The sequence below is a fragment of the Stenella coeruleoalba genome (genome assembly GCF_951394435.1).
Source record: "Stenella coeruleoalba genome assembly, chromosome: 7".
Classification (NCBI taxonomy): domain Eukaryota; kingdom Metazoa; phylum Chordata; class Mammalia; order Artiodactyla; family Delphinidae; genus Stenella; species Stenella coeruleoalba.
Genome location: NC_137153.1, coordinates 20,755,558 through 20,774,323, shown reverse-complemented (window position 1 = coordinate 20,774,323; position 18,766 = coordinate 20,755,558). Strand labels below are relative to the sequence as shown.

Genomic DNA, 18,766 nt, shown 5'->3' with positions numbered 1-18,766 from the left:
AAATGAAAAGAAAAGAATGGGAATGGAAAAGGGTGCTTTGTACAACACATCCTTTTAAGATTTGGGGTATAACATACCATTTCTTTGGGATCATTGTGGTAGACCTTATCACTAAGGGGTGTGTGTGGGTGTGTGTGTGTGTGTGTGTGTGTTTCTGCGCGCTCACAGGGCGCAATGCTTGTGGTTGGTGGTTCTTATAGGTGGGCATTAAGAATTAGAAGAGAATTTTTCCTTATGTCAGTGCAATATGGTGTTGGTGCATTGCTGGTATCTGAAGGACACAATGGCAGTCCTTTTTTGGTGACAGTAAAGGGGCAGAGAAAGAGAGTATGGTAAAAAGAGTATGGAAGTGGAGACCATGCTGTGATTGTCAGCGCTTTTTGTGTGTGTGCATTGTAAACTCCCCACCTAACCCCGAGGTTGCAAGACGTAATTTGGGGAAACTTGTTAGGGGGGTTGGCTGTTCCATGACAGCAAGCAGGGTGGAAAAACTCAGCAATATATGGATTGCTACCATAAATGTAACGTCCCTTTAAACCCAGAGCTTAATTGCCCTGGGAATACATGTGTTACATAGACAAGTGCTCGTTTCTATGATTAATTCAGCTGGCTAGAGCTTGGTACTAATGAGACCAAGGCCAAGGCTATTGGCTCTATCCTCAAAGGAGCTGTTAGCATCTCATGGCTCCAAAACCGAGGTGACACCCTTCACCCTTGCACACAGGGTGTGGGTGAGAGTATGATGTCTGACTCCACTTTCAATGCTTTTCCAACACCCCTGCTGTCCGCGCTAACACAATGCCTCTGCTCTGAGTGCACTGGCAGTTGGAATGTAGTAAGACGACAATCTAATCAATGACATTGTCTCCAGAGCCTCACTGCACTTAAAAAGTAGAGGCTGCCTGCATTAGAGACAGCATAGGCTGCTCTGTTAGTCCTGCCACCAACTGACTTTCACAGACAAATACAGCTTGAAAGGAAGCATGCCCAGGATACCCTGTTGCCTAAGAGTCTGACTAGGATCTTGAAAAAAACAAGTCTCCATTTTTTCTCCACTTTCTAAGGAGTAGTCGGCAATCTCCAGCATGTACATTTGGAAAGGAATCGAGTTGGATGTTCTACCTGCGTCCCCTGGATTCTCTGCCTTGAAGAGTCCCATCACCTTAGCCCAAAGCCCTTTGTTCTGTGCCCCGTCGTGCAGGGCTTGTTTTCATTACCTCCACACCGTCCCTGTATTTATCAGGATTGTTCGAGTTGCAAGTAATTGAAACTCAACTCAAAGCCGCTCTTTTCGTGCATTCACGTACCTGGGAAGGGCGCTAGGTTTGCTCACAGAATCTAAAGAATAGCTGCAGTGATCAGAGTCTGAGAAACTGGAACGGGAACATGGCCCCCCCAGAGACCTCGCCCTCTCTCCCTTCCCCCTTTCCTTGTCTTGGCTTCATCCTGCAGAAAGCTTTTCTCCACGTGGTGGCCAGAATTCCCCAACGCACATCCTCCTAGCTTAGCAAAAACCGAGGACCACTACCTTCTCCAGAATCTTTACGATAATCGAAGAAAACGGCTTTCCTATGTCTCAAAGATTGCTTTCTGAGGATTAAAGCACTGACATCGGCCAGGTCTACGTCCCGTGTGCACTCCTGCATCTGGTGTGTCAGGGAAGCAGGAGGCAGAAGCCGGAAGCGGCGACGCCGGCTGCGTGGTGCTGAGCGCCGAGCTGGCTGAGGCGTCGCTGGATGACGTGGAAACGCTGCTGTCCGACGGCGACGGCGCGCTCGGGCGCAGCGAGACTGCGGCGTCCTGAGCGCCGAGCCTCCTGACGGCGCTGCAGGCGGGTGAGCGTCTTGGCTTCGTCACCAACAACAGCAGCGAGACCCGCGAGGCCTGTGCCGCGGAGCTGCGGCGCCTGGGCTTCGGCCGCCCTGCGGGCCTGGCAGCAGCCGCAAGGTCCTCGGCCCGGCCTACTGCACCGCGCTCCACCTGCTGCAGCGCCGGGCCGGCGCGCCGGGCCCGCGGCCTACATGCTGGGCGGCGCGGCCCTGGGCTCAGAGCTGGAGGCCGAGGGCGTGGGGCCCGAGCCGCTGCAGGGTGAACCGCCCCGGTGCCTGGCTGTACGTGCCGCCCGAGCCCAAGGTGTGTGCCGTTGAGACGGGCTTCTACCAGCCCTTCAGCTCCATGAAGCTCCCCAAGGCCGTACGCTTCCTGCAGCAGCCATGCCGCCTGCTCGTGAGCACCGACTTGGACCACCGGCTCCCACTTGAGAACAGCTCGCGGGTACCGGCTGGGCTGTCTGGTCCGAGCCATGGAGACGCCGCCCAGCCCCAAGCCCGGCCGCTTCATCCGCCACTGCGGCTTCCAGGAGTGTGGCATCCACCGGGAGTGCACCGTCATGGTAGGTGGTTGCCTGGACACAGACATCCTTCTGGGCGTCACTTGTGGTCTGCAGACCATCCTGACCCTCATTGGGAAGTCTCCACTCTAGGGGTTGTGATAAAAGATTAAAAAAAAAAAAGGAATGGGAAACGTGCTAAGAATAATAGTTACTGCAGTTCTCCTTAACCTTCCCTAAAGCTTAATTGGTTTGCTTAGAGCCCAACATAACAGTGGGCTCTTCTGAAGAAGCCCAGAGTAATACAAATGCACATCAGAGAAAAGAAGTCTCTTTCTGATCATTTAGAATTTCATTTTTATATTGTCATAAGAATATCATTTAGGTTCTTCTTTAATAGATAAGAAAACGGATTCACAGATAATTGAAGTGAATTGCCCAAGACAGATTGCCCAATTGGTGAATAACTGGGCAAAAAGCTCAAATCTCGAACACCCAGGTTTATTGTTTTTTCCTGTGTTAGCCTACCTTCAACAGATTTGTTATCAAACTCATCACTGGCTTTGATGGTGGGAAGTTCAAGCAATGAGTGAAGGTCCTCCTTGATGGTCTTCAAATCCCATTGCTAGGGCAGCCTCTTCTCTTGTCTCCAGGTCAGTAGGCATATCTACTCTTAGGGGTTAATGGAATAGGTGGGTCCAGTCAGCTGCAGACCTGGGACTCAGTAAATCCAGGCCTCCTTGTCTTGGTCATGTGGGCTTTCTGGAGCCTGTGTCACAGCATATGATCAGAAGGAAAGGAAGAGAGAGATCAAAATTCAAACACGGTCTGGGATTCCACTTCTACTCAAGACGTAGAAAACCCCAAGAGAACACTGCTTCTGCCCTAACAATGAGAAAAAGCTGGGTAGCCTCTAAAATCCTAACTTCTTTTTCAGCCCATGAGAGAGCTGAGGTCACAAGGCAACCCCAACAGAATTCCAGGGTAGGAAGGGTAGTAAGGCACTTCCAGGAGACGGGCACAGAGGAACTGCTGTGCTTTTTGCAGAGCATGGGACGAGGAGGTAATGGGCAGAAGCAACTGCCATTTTAGCAAATTTTTAGAGGCCAAGTGTGGGCTGATGTTAATTGTTAGTTACTTGGCCGTTGACAGTGTGTTGGGCACTGAGCAGAGGAGGGGCTGTTCCGAAGTGGTCAGCCTGATCTTGGCTCTCTTTCTTCTGGAGTACTGGAAGATGGGTGTATTGGTTATCTATTGCTGCGTAACACATTATCCCTTTAAGCAGCTTAAAACATCATACATTTATCATCTCGAAGTTTCTGTGAGTCAGGAATCCTGGTGCAGCTTAGCTGGGGACCTCTGACTCGGGGTCTCTCAGAAGGCTGCAGTGAAGCTGTTGGTCATGGCTGTGGTCATCAAGGCTTGCCTGGGGAAGGGTCTGCGTCCAAGCTCATGTCCATGGCTGTTGGCAGGGCTCGGGTCCCCACTGGCTACTGCCACAGGCACAAGTTCCCTGTCACATGGTCTCTATTCGGCAATTCTCAACATGGCAGCTCACCTCCCTCAGAATGAGTGGGTAAACGAGAGAGCCAGAGCGGACGCCACAGGCTTTTTGTCACCTCATCTCAGAAGTGACATCCCATCATTTCTGCTGTATTCCGTTCATTAGAAGTGAGTCACTAGGGCCATTAAAGGGGAGGAGACTGCACAAGGACGTGAATACCAGGAGGCGGGGATCATTGGTGGCCGTCTTAGTGGCTGCCTACCACACAGGGACCCAAAGTTAACTATTATACCCATAGGGCAGGAGGTAGTAAGTAGGTGTGAGGGGTGTTATGTGCCAAGTTTTGCAAGTCCTGGAGCCTTGACAAGAAAGTTGGGTCCGGCAGGCAACAAGGATTTGAGACGCAGTTGGGTTAGGGTGGAAGGGCACCAAGTCTTAAGAATGATCAAAGAAGGAAGAAAACAGACACACGTGCCCAATGTTTTTGTTGTGTCATTAAATTCTTGAAACACAGCCATGCAAAAGGTATTAGCCCCATTTTACAGATGAAGAAATTAAGGCCCAGAGACGTTAGCTCTCTTTCTCATGATTACACACGTATTGTGGTGATGGTTGCACAACTTTGTAAATATACTAAACGGTCATTGAATTGTATACTTAAAATAGATACATTCTAGGATATGTAAATTATATTTCTATAAGTTTTTTTTTTTTTTTTAAAGACCACACAGGTAGTATGTGGTAGAATGGGAAATTTCAGACCTAATTGTTTTAGACTCTGTATTAGTTTGCTGGGGCTGCCATAACAAAATACCACAGACTGGGTATTAAACAGTAGGTGTTTATCTTCTCACGGATGTGGAGGTTAGAAGTCCGAGATCAAGGTGTTGGCAGGTTTGGTTTCTTCTGAGGCCTCTCTCCTTGGCTTGTAGACGGCTGCCTTCTCCTGCGGCTGTTTTAACACCGACTCTCCGCTGTCCATACACATCCCTGGTGTCTCCTTGTGTGTCCAAATCCCCTCTTCTTAGAGAGTCACAGGTCCAAATTGGATTAAGACCCACCTTAATCATCTCATTTTAATTTAATCTCTTCTTTAGAGACTTTATCTCCAAATATGGTTATAGCCTAAGCTACTGGGTATTATGACTTCAACATGTGAATTTTGGGGAATATAATTCAACCCATAACAGACTCCCAAGCTTATGTTCTTTTTTTTTTTTTTTTTTGTGGTACGCGGGCCTCTCACTGTTGTGGCCTCTCCCGTTGCGGAGCACAGGCTCCAGACGCGCAGGCTCAGCGGCCATGGCTCACGGACGGGCCCAGCCGCTCCGCGGCATGTGGGATCTTCCCAGACCGGGGCATGAACCCGTATCCCCTGCATCGGCAGGTGGACTCTCAACCACTGCGCCACCAGGGAAGCCCGCTTATGTTCTTTTGTATACACTTTTCAGACAATAGAAATCTACTGTTGTATTTGTTAATGAATTCAGCTGATAAATGTTATCCTGGCTTTATTAATATAATATTTGTTTTATTCGGTAGAACAGTAATGGGAAAATTCTAATTCATACAGATAAGTATTTGCAAATGGTAACAGTTTTAAATGAGCTCATACTGCAGTCTCTAGATACTCTTCAAACAAATTGATTCAAAGCCCAAAAGAGGAATAGTTGGATTCTTTAAAAAAAAAAAAAAAAAGTTGAATGACTACCAATATTTAACATCTGTTAATATCATTTATCACAAAGAGATGTTAAATAAAAAGCATCCAAAATGTAGAATAAATGCTGAGACTGTTTGTAATGTGCTGTTATCACTTGTCTTGTCATTTCTTTACTGGTTACTATACAACTTATCACACACTGGGAGAGCTCATCCTCCCAGCAGATGTGCGTGAGCCTGGCCTGACTTGGCCTGCGCCGGCCAACGCATGCAAAAGGAACATTCGTGCACAATCGTACATGAGGAGATGCACGTGGGCCTAGGTTTCGTAAAAAGTCCAGGCACCCAAGTTAACTTATTGGTGTCCTGATGTGTTAACATTTAATATTGAGGCACTTGACAGTGTATTTTACTGTTTTCTTAGGTAAAAGTAATTTTTAAAGATACTTGAATCAAACATTTGTGGGACTCCAGTGAAACCTAGCGTTTAGGTAAGCAGTTTGAAACTACCTGAAATATATACTGAGGCTCTCACGCCTCCAGGGGACCCGTCGGTTTAGAAAGACAGACCCCTGGCCCCTGGACTTGTACCAGCTGCATCAGAGCATAAACTGGAGGATGGGAGACCCATTGAGGGAAAAACCAGGTATGTGCTTGAAACAAAAATTGCAGCACAATTTGAACTAAACACTCCATTCCTGGTTTAAAGAGTGACTTGAGAATCCCCATTATCTCCTCTCCAGATCAATGACAAACCTTAGCATTCCTCAGGAAGAATCGAATGTCACTTAAAACTGCCTTTCTGTCTGCTTCCTCCCTCAATTAGAAGCCTTTGTAGGGCTGAGACCAAATGAGTCCATAAAAGGGCTTATTTACCGTTTGGCGCTCAGCTGAAGCCAGACTCACACTTTCTCCCTGGTTCTCATTTATTCTCTCTCCACACTCCTCTTTCCCATCTTTTAAACCAATTAGGGGAACTGCAGATTTGGTTCATGTGCCACAAAAGCTGGTTTTTTTTTTTTTTTTTTTTTTTTGAGTATTGAGTTTTTCAGTCAACAAGGAGCGGCCAGCCAAGATCCCTTTATCTCAAAGATAAACAAAGGCAGCTAATGAGGGAGGTGGGAGGACTGGAGGAAGGAGAGGGACATTCTGGAAGCTTTAGTAATTTTTTGGAGGAGATAACATGATCTCATGCAGGCTGAAGTTTCTGCACTGGTTCAGCGAAGAGTCTCGAGATCACGCAGGGCTTATCCACTGGATGGCAACAGAGAGCCGTCTATGCCTTTGTCCCGGCTCCTGGCTGAACTTCACCTCCATGCTGCTGAAGTTTAAAATCCCCTCTCTTTATTGCGTGGAACAATACCAAGAACTTTGCTTAAGAGCTGTCTGATTGTTGGCTGTTTAGACCCTACCTTCTCAACCTTTGCCCTTATCCTATATCTTCAAGTCCAACTGTATTTTTCCTTATAAGGAGCAGAGATTTGGGTATATACTGTCAGTCATGTTTTAGCCTCTGGGGAAAACTGCCAAGCAACATTTTCCCCTTTCTCTTTTACGTGAGAGGGTTTGCTCCTCTTTGAAAGTCTTTTTTTTTGTTGTTGGTTTGCTTCAAATTGAGAAGAACTAAGTAGCCAGCCTTGCTGGGTATGAAATTGTTCACCACCTACTTGCGAACAACAGTTTGACCTGGTCCCCTGGCCTTGGGAAAGTCACTGCCTCCTGGCTTGGTTTGACCAGCAAGGGGGCAGTGTGAGGTTTTCTGGGAGGTGTGAGAGAAGAGTGAGGAAGGTCAAGGGGCTTCCTGCTGACGGGAGACAGAGCCTCGGTTATACAGGGCCAGCACCAAGGCCTGTGGGGGTTGATGCTCTCCTGGGACTTAATCGATGGCGGTGTTGTAAGAACAAAAAAGTTGCCAAGGAGGAGTTGTAACGGGGTGTGGGGCAGAGAGAAAACGGCAGCTTCTTGCTGTAGCCATGTAGCAAGTTTGAAATAGTCAGAAAGCTCTTTGGCTGTGAGTGCAATGGGTATGTGTAGGTGCCACTGGCTTGCCTGTCACTTAGGGAAAGGAAAGAAGGGAAGAGAGAATTAAGTTAGAAGAAGAAGACAAGAAAGAAGAGGGAGAAAGACTGAGTGGAAGAATGATGGAACCTTTTCACGATGTAGGTCGCCGTTTAAGACAACCCCTGCTGGGACCCCCAGAGCCTTGCTGCTGTGGGGTCAGCAGCCACTCACTCGGCTCTCTGCCCAGGTCGTGTGTAGGGCACCTCAGGAGCCAGATTCTGACCCCTGGGAAGTCAAGGTGGCCACAGGCTGGCTGGCTGATGGGTGCACAGCTGGCAAATCCCCTGGGCTGTGGCTCAGAGTGGGAGTCAGAGGAAGCATGCCCCACGGCAGTGTCTGTTAAGCAGAGAACTTGAACAGGATTGTGCAAGTTCCAGAGGGGCTGGGCCAGCAGGAGAAGGCAGCGTGGCCGAAGAGGCCTGTGTGAAGGACAGAGAAAAGGAGAAAGGAAATGCTAAGGGAGGCTGCCTGACCACAGGAGGGTGACTATTCAGGAGACCCTTAGGTGGGGATGCCCAGATTCTTCAAGGCTTGGACTTGTCTGTGACATCTGTTGAACCACATTGAATATAATCTCCTACTGAATCAAATAACACTGTATTGTACTGATGTAGCCTTATATACAAGAGAGGATGGTTCTTGGCTAACAGGACATTGGAAAGAGGGGAGAGGGACCTTCTCTTGAGAGGTGACAGCAGTTGCTTCTGCTCTTGGCTAAAACAAGAAACCATTTTTCTATTTCAAAGCCTGTGTATGCCCATCTGTCATGTTTGCAGCATTTTAGATTTCCTGAATGTTTAGCTGCCAAAACATCTTCATTTCACGTCTAGCAACATTGAGGTCAGGGTATGGATGTACACTGAGTTTCTCAGACCAATTGCAAGTTCCGACTTGCTCGTTGAATTGTTTTTGTTGGCTTCAACCCTTGGGAAAAATAAAACTATATACACGTACAAGACTTCACATATTTCAAAGCACGGTCATGTCCACTACCTGCTTTGCTCCACATAGCAATTGTGAGGTAGGGAGGGCATGATCAGTAGTCCTAATCTACCAGGTGCAGATGTTTTAGCCCAGAAAGTATTAAAGTGACTTATCTATGGCCACCTGTAAGGTGCTAAAAGCTTGGGGTGCAAGTCAGGTTTCTGGTCTCCCAATCTAGTGTTCGTTTTACTTTTTAGCTTGACAGTTATTTTTCTTTTAAAATATTTTATAAGATATTATATTTATGTTTATAAGATGCTTTATTAAGTATATCTTTATTTTCTTTGTTAGCTTCATCGCTATTCTCAACTTTCTTTAGAAAGTGACAACAGAACATATGACAACAGAACATATCAGAAAAAGCATCATAATGTCTCATTACCTTCCTTGGCTGTCTGCGTGGCAGGGGATAGGTAGAGAGTGGGGAAGATTTTAGGGCTGGAGTTTGGCAAAGGGAAAACTGTAGGGTGACTCCATCCTCTGAGTTCCGGAGCAAGCCCTTTAACATTCACAGTCCTTGCCAGTGTGTGTTTGCTATTTTCCTTCTACCAGGAGAATTGTTTATTTCTCTTGGATACAACTTTTGTGTATCTTAAAATGACTCAAGAACTCAAAGAACTTGTGCTTAAGTGAAGGAATCTGATTTCTCATAGTAAGAGGTTTTTACCTGATGATTAGAAGAGGGGATACTTTTTTTAAGGTGAAAATATATAAGGTATTACCATTCTGAAGGATTCTTTGATTACGTCTTGATAATTTTCAGTGTAATGCGTTTGGGAAATCTCCCAAGCCATAGAACTACACTGGCAGACAGTGAAATGGTTTTAAAAGTCTTCTTCAAGTTCGCCACTTTTGGTTGCTCTCTGTATTCTAAATCACCCAGACATCCAGTGGGATTTGGAACTGGCCCTATTGGAACCTCCAGCAGTAAGACTTCATTACACTATCCCTCATTTAATCTTCTCCTGTAAGATATTCCTAACACTGGGTCCCTTGGCAAACACCCTAAAGAAGTTTCATTTCAATATTGCTTTGTATTTATATAACGTCTATATCTAAGGAGCTTAAAAACACTTATGAAGCCCATGCTTCATTACTTAGTTTAACCAAAAAGAAAGTCAACCCACTTCATATTAACAAATTTAAGTGCTCCCTTTGAGATAGGTAGTAAGAATAGCACTTTGTCTGCATGACACATTTCTCTTCCGAGAAGCTTGAAGTAATTTGAGCAACTGAACTACCGGAGAAAATAAAGAACAGGTAGGGCAAGTGCTTGGTCTTACATAACCCAGTAAAATGGGGGCAGAGTGGAAATCAGAGATAGAATATCTGACTCGCCCGTTACCCTTCCGTTAACACTGGTGACAAGTATGGTGACGGTAAATTTTTAAAAAGTGGAAGGGGACTTTCTTTTGTTATTCCTTGTTACAAATCTTGGGCCGTTTCGGTTTTTTTCTTGACTAAACATCCGTAACTACTTGGAAGAATCTCCCACTCTTGCCTCTGCCTCTGGGTGTGAGGTTGAAATCTTTATGTCCTGGCTGATTCTCCTAAGATGTTGGCAGACAGGGCAAAACATGATATATGGTGAAGTACCGGTTAACCCAGTACTTGGGGTGGCGGCAGTGGTGGGGAGTTAGGCGTTTTAGTTCTTTGAATCAAGTAGCTAAGTGAATGTTACATTGTAAACCCTTCCCTTTTTTTTTTTTTTTGCCGTACGCGGGCCTCTCACTGTTGTGGCCTCTCCCATTACGGAGCACAGGCTCCGGACGCGCAGGCTCAGCGGCTATGGCTCACGGGCCCAGCCGCTCCGCGGCACGTGGGATCTTCCCGGACCGGGGCACGAACCCGTGTCCCCTGCATCGGCAGGCGGACTCTCAACCACTGCGCCGCCAGGGAAAGCCAACCCTTCCTTTTTCAATGCTTGTTATCCGTTCTCCTGAAGTGGGGAGCCCCTGGTTGAGTCTCCCCTTGATGCAGGCTCTCCGAGTTCTCCGTCCAGACGGTGGCTCTTCATTGTCAGACTTGCTGATACATCAAACCGGAGAAGCAGGAACGACCGTGTTCTGATCTCCATTATGTACCCCTGGGCTGTATCGTCGACAAATATTGGAGAACTGTGTGCGTTTGATATTTACCTGTTCCTTGACCCCTCTTCTCTCTTCCCCTGAATCCCATTCTTCCAGAGGCTTGGCTGGGTGGCACCTCATCCCACAAGGGTTCAGCATAGTGGAGAGGCACATGGGGGGTGGGGACTGTGTCTGAGAGTGTGGTGGGTGCTTCAGAAATCTGGGATTTCTGTCCTTCCTGTATCCCCCTCTGTTCTCCTCTTGGAAAACTCAGAATGCAGTTCGGGAAAGGCAGAACTTTGCCTTGCTGTTTCTCCGTTTCTTTTTTAATTGAAATATATTTGACATACAACATTGCGTAAGTTTAGGGCATACAACATGTTGATCTGACACATTCATGTATTGCAGTATGATTGCCGTTGGAGCGTTAGCTAACACCTCTATCACATCACATAATTATCAGTTCTTTTTTGTGGTGGGAAGAATTAAGATCGAGTCTCTTAGCAAGTTGGATGTTTATATCCATATTTTATTTTTTGAACTGATTCTGATGCCTGATCTCATAGCCTGTGCCCTGCACTATTCCTTTATCTGTCATTGAAGTTGGGGGGGAAAATAATAACATTTTCAGTCTCCTAAAAAGAACACTCTGGTGCCTCCTAAGAGAAATCTGACTTCCCAGTTCCCTTCAACAGCATGAGCTGGTTCCTCAAACACAGCCCAACAGGGAACTCCTCAGGGAAAGCGCGTTGTAACTGGCCGTTCCTGTGCTTTTAGGGTAGGTTTCCTTGCCCCAGAGAAGTCTGATTTAAGCTAAAGGGAAATAGAAGCTGAGGGATCAATTGTCCAGAGACTCCAGGCTTCTTAGAGCAAATATTCCATAGCAGAGACCTCTGGGCTGCTTGGCGCAGATTCGGCAACCTGAACTTGGCCCCCATCTCAGAGCACATATGGCGTTCCATGTCAGGATCACACACAGCAATATACCATACTGCGCACGGGGAAAATATTTATGGGATAATAAATGTGCGCAAACCATGTTTGTGCTCGGTGCACAATTGCCAGTAGAATATGTAGATGAACGGATTTCTTATTTTCCTGTTTAAGGAGCTGTGGCCAGATGCCCCTTCAGACACATCTAGGAGCACAAACAGTTTTCAGCTCCAGGGCAAGGGATGAGGCTGGGGGAACAGGACAGCGTTAACTGGCTTAGGACTAATGCTTGTAAAGGACACCGGGACTTCCATGTGTGGTCTGGCTGAACAATGAACACAGATTTTTTTTTCCTTTAAAAATGGATTATATCGTTTTTATATATATGGAGTGTGGATCAACCCTGTGAAACAGACTTTATGTAGACCCTTGCAAGCACCAAGAAGAAAGCTAAGGTGATAGACCATCGTTTTGGCAAACATGACAGAAATCCAGGGGAAATTACCTAATTCAGATGAACTTGTCTGTTTGCGGTACAGATCTCATTGTTCAGGGATTTTGAGTCAAAGAATTCAGAAAGTACATTTGCAACCACAAACTGCATTGGATACCATGTGAACCTCCCAACATCAGTGCAGTGTTACCGAGTAATTATTGTACCTTGATTTGTAAAGAGCCCAGAGAAGAATTTAAAAAATCTCAAAAAATACATTCCAAGGTTAGATTATTTTAAATTCCACGTTTAGTAACTGTTGTACAAGTATCTTAGCAGAGGAGCAGATTCATTGAATAAAGGAAATAATTAGTGTTCAAGTATCGTTTGCACAGTTGGGTAAATTTTTAAACAACATTGAAAACTGAGGTTGCGTTTCTTTTTGTGGAAGAAATCTCTGATAGTTTTCCTGCATGCCTGCCATTGTTATGCAGTGGGTAGATTTTCCTTCACATTCTTTCTGCATTATTGTAACAGACAAGTCTAAGACACTGTCTAATGTTAATGCTACACACTGCTGCCAATTATAATCAGAGCTAGTCAAAATAAACAAATTAAACAAATAAACATGTCAAAACAGCTCTGAGTTAGCGAAAATAAGCCAAGTCTGAACTCTCCCAGTGTTTCGGCATAAATGATGGGCTGTGGGTTGTAAAACGCTCCATAACATTTTTTCACCTTTGCTAGGGGAAAGGTGGGTCAGTTTAGAATTACAGTGCCGCTCGACTTTGAGAAAGGGGTCTGCGGCTGAAACCAAATCAAACCCAAATGTTGCTGGCTTCACTGAGGGTAGTAATGATCTGCCGCATGCTCTAAATGCCTTAAAAAAGAAAGAAGGGAAGAAAGGAAAAGCAGTTGATTCTTTGCTGACGTGATGCCAGAACCCCTAAATCACTGGAGAGGTTGAACACAACGCAGGTGAAACTATACCAAAGGCGGATGTACATTTCAATGCGAAACATACTGTCACTGTGACATTTCCCAATCAGCACATTTAAAATACTAGGCAATTAAGTTAGAAAGCTCTATTGGCTTCAAGAAGGAATATAAAAGATGACTTTGCTACCCAAGTAGGATATCTTGGCCAGAGCTTGTAATAAAGTGAGGGGTATGAGGTAGAAGTTGCGTGTGTGTGTGTGTGTAGTGGTATGTTAACCTATAAAAATATGGAGAGAGGTTAGGGGAGAAGGCTGTCTCTCTGGCAGGTGGTTCTCGTAAAAAGGTGATCTCTTGAAGTTCAAGAAATTTAAAAATAGCTACACCCACTCCTAGGAAGCTTGCCACAAAGCAGGTGATTCGTGCAACCCCCTGAGTACTCTTCATTCAACCAATACCGACCTAGCAGCATCCCCTTGCCAGGCACAGGGCCGCCAAGGTGAGCAGGGCTCAGTCCATGCCTTAGAGGAATCTCCCTGGGTCACCACTGGGAGGCTGAGATGCCGGGTGTCAGAGGGAAGTGGGTGATGGGCAGCAAGGAAGACCAAGGGAGGCTGACATCCCTTCCTATTCCAGTTTCACCTTTCACTTGTCAGGGACGAGGCTTTGGGTGCAGTTATACTCCAAGGAGAGGGGCTTTGCAAACTCCAGAAGACGGAGCACTTGATTACTTCTCTAGTCTCCCATGGCTTTTATTTTTAATGTGCACTGCGTTTGGAAGGAAAGGGGCTGGGGGTGGAAATCATTGTGCCTTTGAAATGTTGTTTTCTGAGGACAGTATATAGAATCTTGGTTATTAACAACCTCTCACAAGACAGTTATTTTTGGAGTGGCCTCTTAGGAGGCAACCTCTTGGAAGTGAACTCATTTATTTTGCGTCTCACTGTCCTGCCATTTCCTGCAGAGAGAGGGGAAAAGTGAAACCACATGTTTTGAGGAGCGAACGGAGGAAATCCCTCCGAAGACAAATGACGACTCCTCTCCCCTGGCAATTAGTCAAACCTGGGCTGCAGGCCAGCCCAGGTGTTCCCGACTGTGTATAAATTTGCCAAAGAACAATGAAAATAGCAGCTGATTGTGCTGACAGATTCTTCTGGTAATTTCCTGTTGTTTGGCATCTTCGGGTTACTTTCCCACAATTATGGCTGCTGATGAAGTCGGGGGCCCTTGGAAGTCATTTTCTAACTCTCTCCTTGCCCTTTTCTGTCATCCCACCAGCAAGCAGCCTCTTAGCCACAACCTAAAAGAAACGAGACAATCAAAATCTGAAACCAAGTAAAAAAAGTATTTTGAGAGTTGTGGATATTCTTTTCCCCCTTTCCCAGATGTTTGAATTTAATCCCCTTGCAAAATACATATTTTAATGAGTCTGAATTTAAAAGAGGGGGAAAAATGATTTGCACCTGCATCATATAGAGTTTCTTGGCAACCATGAGCTAGGATTCTGGTTCCTTCTGATTCTCCAACGTGCAAGTTGGAAGGTTTCCTCGTGTTGTCCAGGAATATCTAATCTCAATGAAGCTGGGTCAGCTGGAGCTTCTGCTGAGAGAGATCGGACTGCAATTGAGCAGTGACCAAGAGAGGCAGCCCCAAACAAGATTGGGCGTCATTGTGATGTCCCCTGCCTTAAAAAAAAAAAGTGCCCCTGCTCGACTACTGCTCCCTGACCCCACTTGTCAGTTTAAGAAAATGAAACTACTATTATGTGTGGATGGAAGTTGTACTTGCACCGAAAGCATTTAGGGGGTGAAATGAAAATAAGGCGAATTGCACAATTTTCTCAAATCTCCACATTATCCAATCTGTCAGGAAGCTGTGCATATTTTCTTGGTTAGAGCAACTATGTAAAAGATTTTTTTTTTTTGGAGGGGTTGGGGAGCTGGAGCTATTGTTGAGAAACGGCCAAGAAACTGGTTTCTTTCTCTTCACGTCCCCCGCCTCCTGGCCCCTCAGACCCTCAGAGGAGAGAGTCAACGTGAACACCGCAATGTGGGTTTGCAAAAGAGTTGCTCAGGAGGTATTAGACGAGAGCATAATGTATTGAATTTTTCTAAACAGGGCTTCATGTTCCCTATTAATCAAGACTTGCAGTCAGGAGAACTGCAAACCAAATAAAAAATTCCAGGATAATCCACAGCACTCGAGAAGAGGGTAGAGCTCAGAACCTGTCACATCTGACACACGGTCTTGAGATTGGCTTTGAAGTAACTGTCAGTGTCGTCTGTGCTGGGTATACTTTTGCTAGAAAGACTGCATTTCTTTTTGTTTTAAGGCGAGCATTGTGGGAAAAAACCTCATCGAACGTATACAGTTAAAGTCCAAAGGCAACTGGGAGACATTTTTCTAGATTCCTGGACCTCTTAGAAATAACAACAAAACATCCAGGTGGAGTAGGGTTGGAGGATGTCAGAAATGACATGGGACATGGCAAGTGCTGGTTATTTGTGATCTCTTGATAACTCTTCCACCTCCGTTCACATACTCTGTTACCATATGTTTGGGGATGTTGATAAAGGGCACTCGTTTCATGTTTTCAGAAAAACACTTTAATTCATGTTATTTTTTGTTCCTTTCATCAAGACAGCCATTTGTTTACTCATTGTTTTAATTCATTAGTTGACAATTAGTTGAACACCCTCCATGTGTTGGATATAGTTCAAAGCGGTTCACCTATACTGTTGACCATAATTTAATCTCCTTTCTCCCTGTCCAAAATCCTACGCACCCATAAGGTCCAAGTTAAGTAGTACCTTTTCCGTGCCGTCTTCCCTTCTTTGCATTCTGGTCCTTATTAATCTTCATTTTCTCTAACTATCAAGGGCGCACGTTCATTCATTTAAACATATTGAATGAACACTTAAAATGTGCATTCTTTCTTTCTTTTTTTTTTTTTGGCTGTGCCACACGGCATGTGGGATCTTAGTTCCCCGACCAGAGATTGAACCCGCTCCCCCTTGCATTAGAAGCACAGAGTCTTAACCACTGGACTGCCAGGGAAGTCCTAAAATGTGCATTGTGCTAAGAGGAGGGATTACCGTGTTGATTAAGACAATCATGGTTCCTGGCCTTGTAGATTTTAAAGCAGAATGGTGGCAATAGCCAGTTAAACAAATACAATATGGCACAGTAAATCCTGTGTTGTAGGAGGACCGGAGGCTGTGGGAACAGTGGGAGAGGCCCCCATGGGTAAGTGATGTTTGAGCTAAGACTTGAAGGACGGGCAGTGGTCAGCAAGATGAGTGTGTGTGTGTACATATTCCAGGCAGAGAGAGCAGCGTGAGTAGAGAGGCATGCTGGGAAAGGAACAAAGCACAGGGAGTGATGTCTAATCCCCGAATGTTTTGGGAGCCGTGCAAACTTCCAGGCACAGATGGAGGGCCGGGGAAGAAGGAGAGTGGTGAGAAACGAGACCTCAAGGGTAAGCAGAGGCCCAATCCTGAATGGCCTTTAAAACCAAGGTGAGGAATATGGACTTCATCTGGAGGAGGAGCTGCTGAAATGCTTTAAACAGGAAGTAACACGGTTAGACTTATGATTTGGAACAGTGACTGTGCCCGAGATGTGGAGAATGGCTGAGGGGGCAAGCAGTGAAAGTGAAGGTTGTCTTCAATGGAAGTCACCTAATTTTGTGCTCAGTCGTGTACCATTTCTCTCTTTCATTGTTCTGTATTTATTAGCCTTTACTCTTCGGCCCAGTTACAAGCATCTTGATTCCAGGAACCGTATTTTTTCCCTCTGTGCACAGTTGATAGTAGATGCCCAGTAAATCCTTGTGGTCGTTTGGTTTTATTTTTAGGCTGCTTCCTTTCTAGTTTGCCATTTCAACACCTCATGGCAGTGCAATAGCCCTGCAGTGGGCAATAAGCAGAGGGGGGATTCTGGTTGGGTCTCACGAAAGCAATATCGAAACCTCAATTTACCATGACAGAAGCCTATCCTTTCTTAATTCCCAAGAGAGAAGTGTTACGATTTTTTTGTGCCTTGTGCATCTCCCAACATTACAAGTCGGAGTACTTTTGCCAAGAGGCTATAGTGAGTGGTAAATCCCAGTTGAAGGAAAGTGGGACTTGTCCAGTCCGGCCAGAAGAGAGTGTTGGTGTTGTTTGAAAGGCCACGGAGGTATAGGTGGGTGGTGAATCCTTCTGAACTTCCCTGGAAAAGTGGCTCCCCTCCACCACCCACCAGGCGCATTCCTCAACGCCCACCAGGAAATCCGACACCGTTAGCACTGAGTATTTATGACCGACATTTGCCAGTGATTATATTAACAGTCAAATGATTATAACTCTAAATGTGATTGTGTGTGTGTGTGTGTGTGTGTGTGTGTACACGCATCAGGGGGAGGTTGTTTGGGGAAGAGAGAGTATTCTCAAAGCAAATATATTGTCTCTTTTAAACGGTGTCTCCTGATACCAGATTGGAAATGTTGGTCGTGTACTTATGGAAGGACACAGAGCCAGAGGATGGAGGTACTGGCGGGGGTGGGAATGTTTCACAGTTGAAGAAACTGAGGCCCAGAAAGGGGGTCTGCCTTGGCCACACAGTTAGAGACAGCATGGTTGGAACTAAAATAAGTCCTCTTGGTTCCCAGTTCAGTGGTCTTGCGATGGTGCCCTGGGGCTTTTTCCTCTGTGTGTTTATTACCTTCCACTGTGCTTGTCTGAAACTGAGCCCCTGGGTTTTTATACTTCTCGAGACATTCGATCTTTCCCCCACTTTCCTGCCATCTCTTGGGGCACCTGAAGCTCTTGTCTCCCCCGAGGTTTGCAGGTAATGCTCACACTCTGTAGTTGTCCCTCCTGTAATCACTTGACCCAGGAGCCCAGATTTCACCTGCAGGACGTTAGGCAGTTGTTTATGTCACTAATCCTCCAGGCTTCCCTGTCTCTTCCTCCACTCTGCATAGCTCCTTGGGTCACCTGGATTAACATCTTCTGTCTTCACAGGCTGTTGGCTGTGATTCCCCATCTTCATTCATTAATTTGCCACTTTCACATTTTTTCCCCATAGCTATGTACAGCTATATTTTCTTTAAATCAACTAATGTTTTAAACTTAAGTACATTTATTTAAAACCTTTATAGCACTATCGTATATTGGTAACCAGTATCATTGGCCAACATAGAAGGGAACTATTAACAAAAAGAACGTTATTAAATTCTCGCCAGATTCACTTGAGTGCTGAAAGCTCTGAAGTTGAGCCCTGCTGTTTTTTTATTTTATTTATTTTTTGTTAAAAAAAAAGTTGATTAACAAGTGGTGGAGAAGTTGTAAAAGCGGATTTCCCACTTGATTTAATCAGAATTATTAAAAGGCAACCAAGGAGATGCAAATTTTCCTATCATGTGCATCTGTGTTTTTAAACCACTCAGGTACGACCTAAAGTCTACGCAGGGGTAGTCCCACATCTGGGCTACCCTGACCCACAGAGTTAAGTTGGTATTTGGGGGAATCCTGATCTCTGTGGTTATGCTGAAGAGGCTTTGGCCAGTAATGCAACGTGACCTAACCTTCCTGTGTCCCTACCCGCTAGACGTGCTGGCCCACCACTCCACACTACAGTGGGTTGTGTACCTGTGGTCCTGATGTAAAGCTCTCATTTGTACTGGTACCGAGTATTACGACCTAATTAGGTAAGTTTGATGTGAATAAAAATAATTCCATGATCAAGTGTTCCTGATCACTATAGTGTTTGTGTTTGATCACAGGAGGACACATTCAGAGCTTCAACTTATTTTCTGATCTAGAAAATGAGAAGTAGCCAGAAGTTCCTTTTGTGTTTTCTGCAGTACATAT

General features: G+C 45.5%; 1 pseudogene across 1 annotated transcript in view; it reads left to right on the top strand.

Moving 5' to 3' along the window:
- Window positions 1-1,804: 1,804 nt before the first annotated feature.
- Window positions 1,805-18,766, top strand: part of LOC307189580 (glycerol-3-phosphate phosphatase-like) — a 228,944-nt pseudogene continuing 211,982 nt past the window's right edge. Inside the window, exon 1 of the transcript XR_013831751.1 lies at window positions 1,805-2,392. The product of XR_013831751.1 is annotated as a glycerol-3-phosphate phosphatase-like (transcript). The remainder of the gene's footprint in view (window positions 2,393-18,766) is intronic.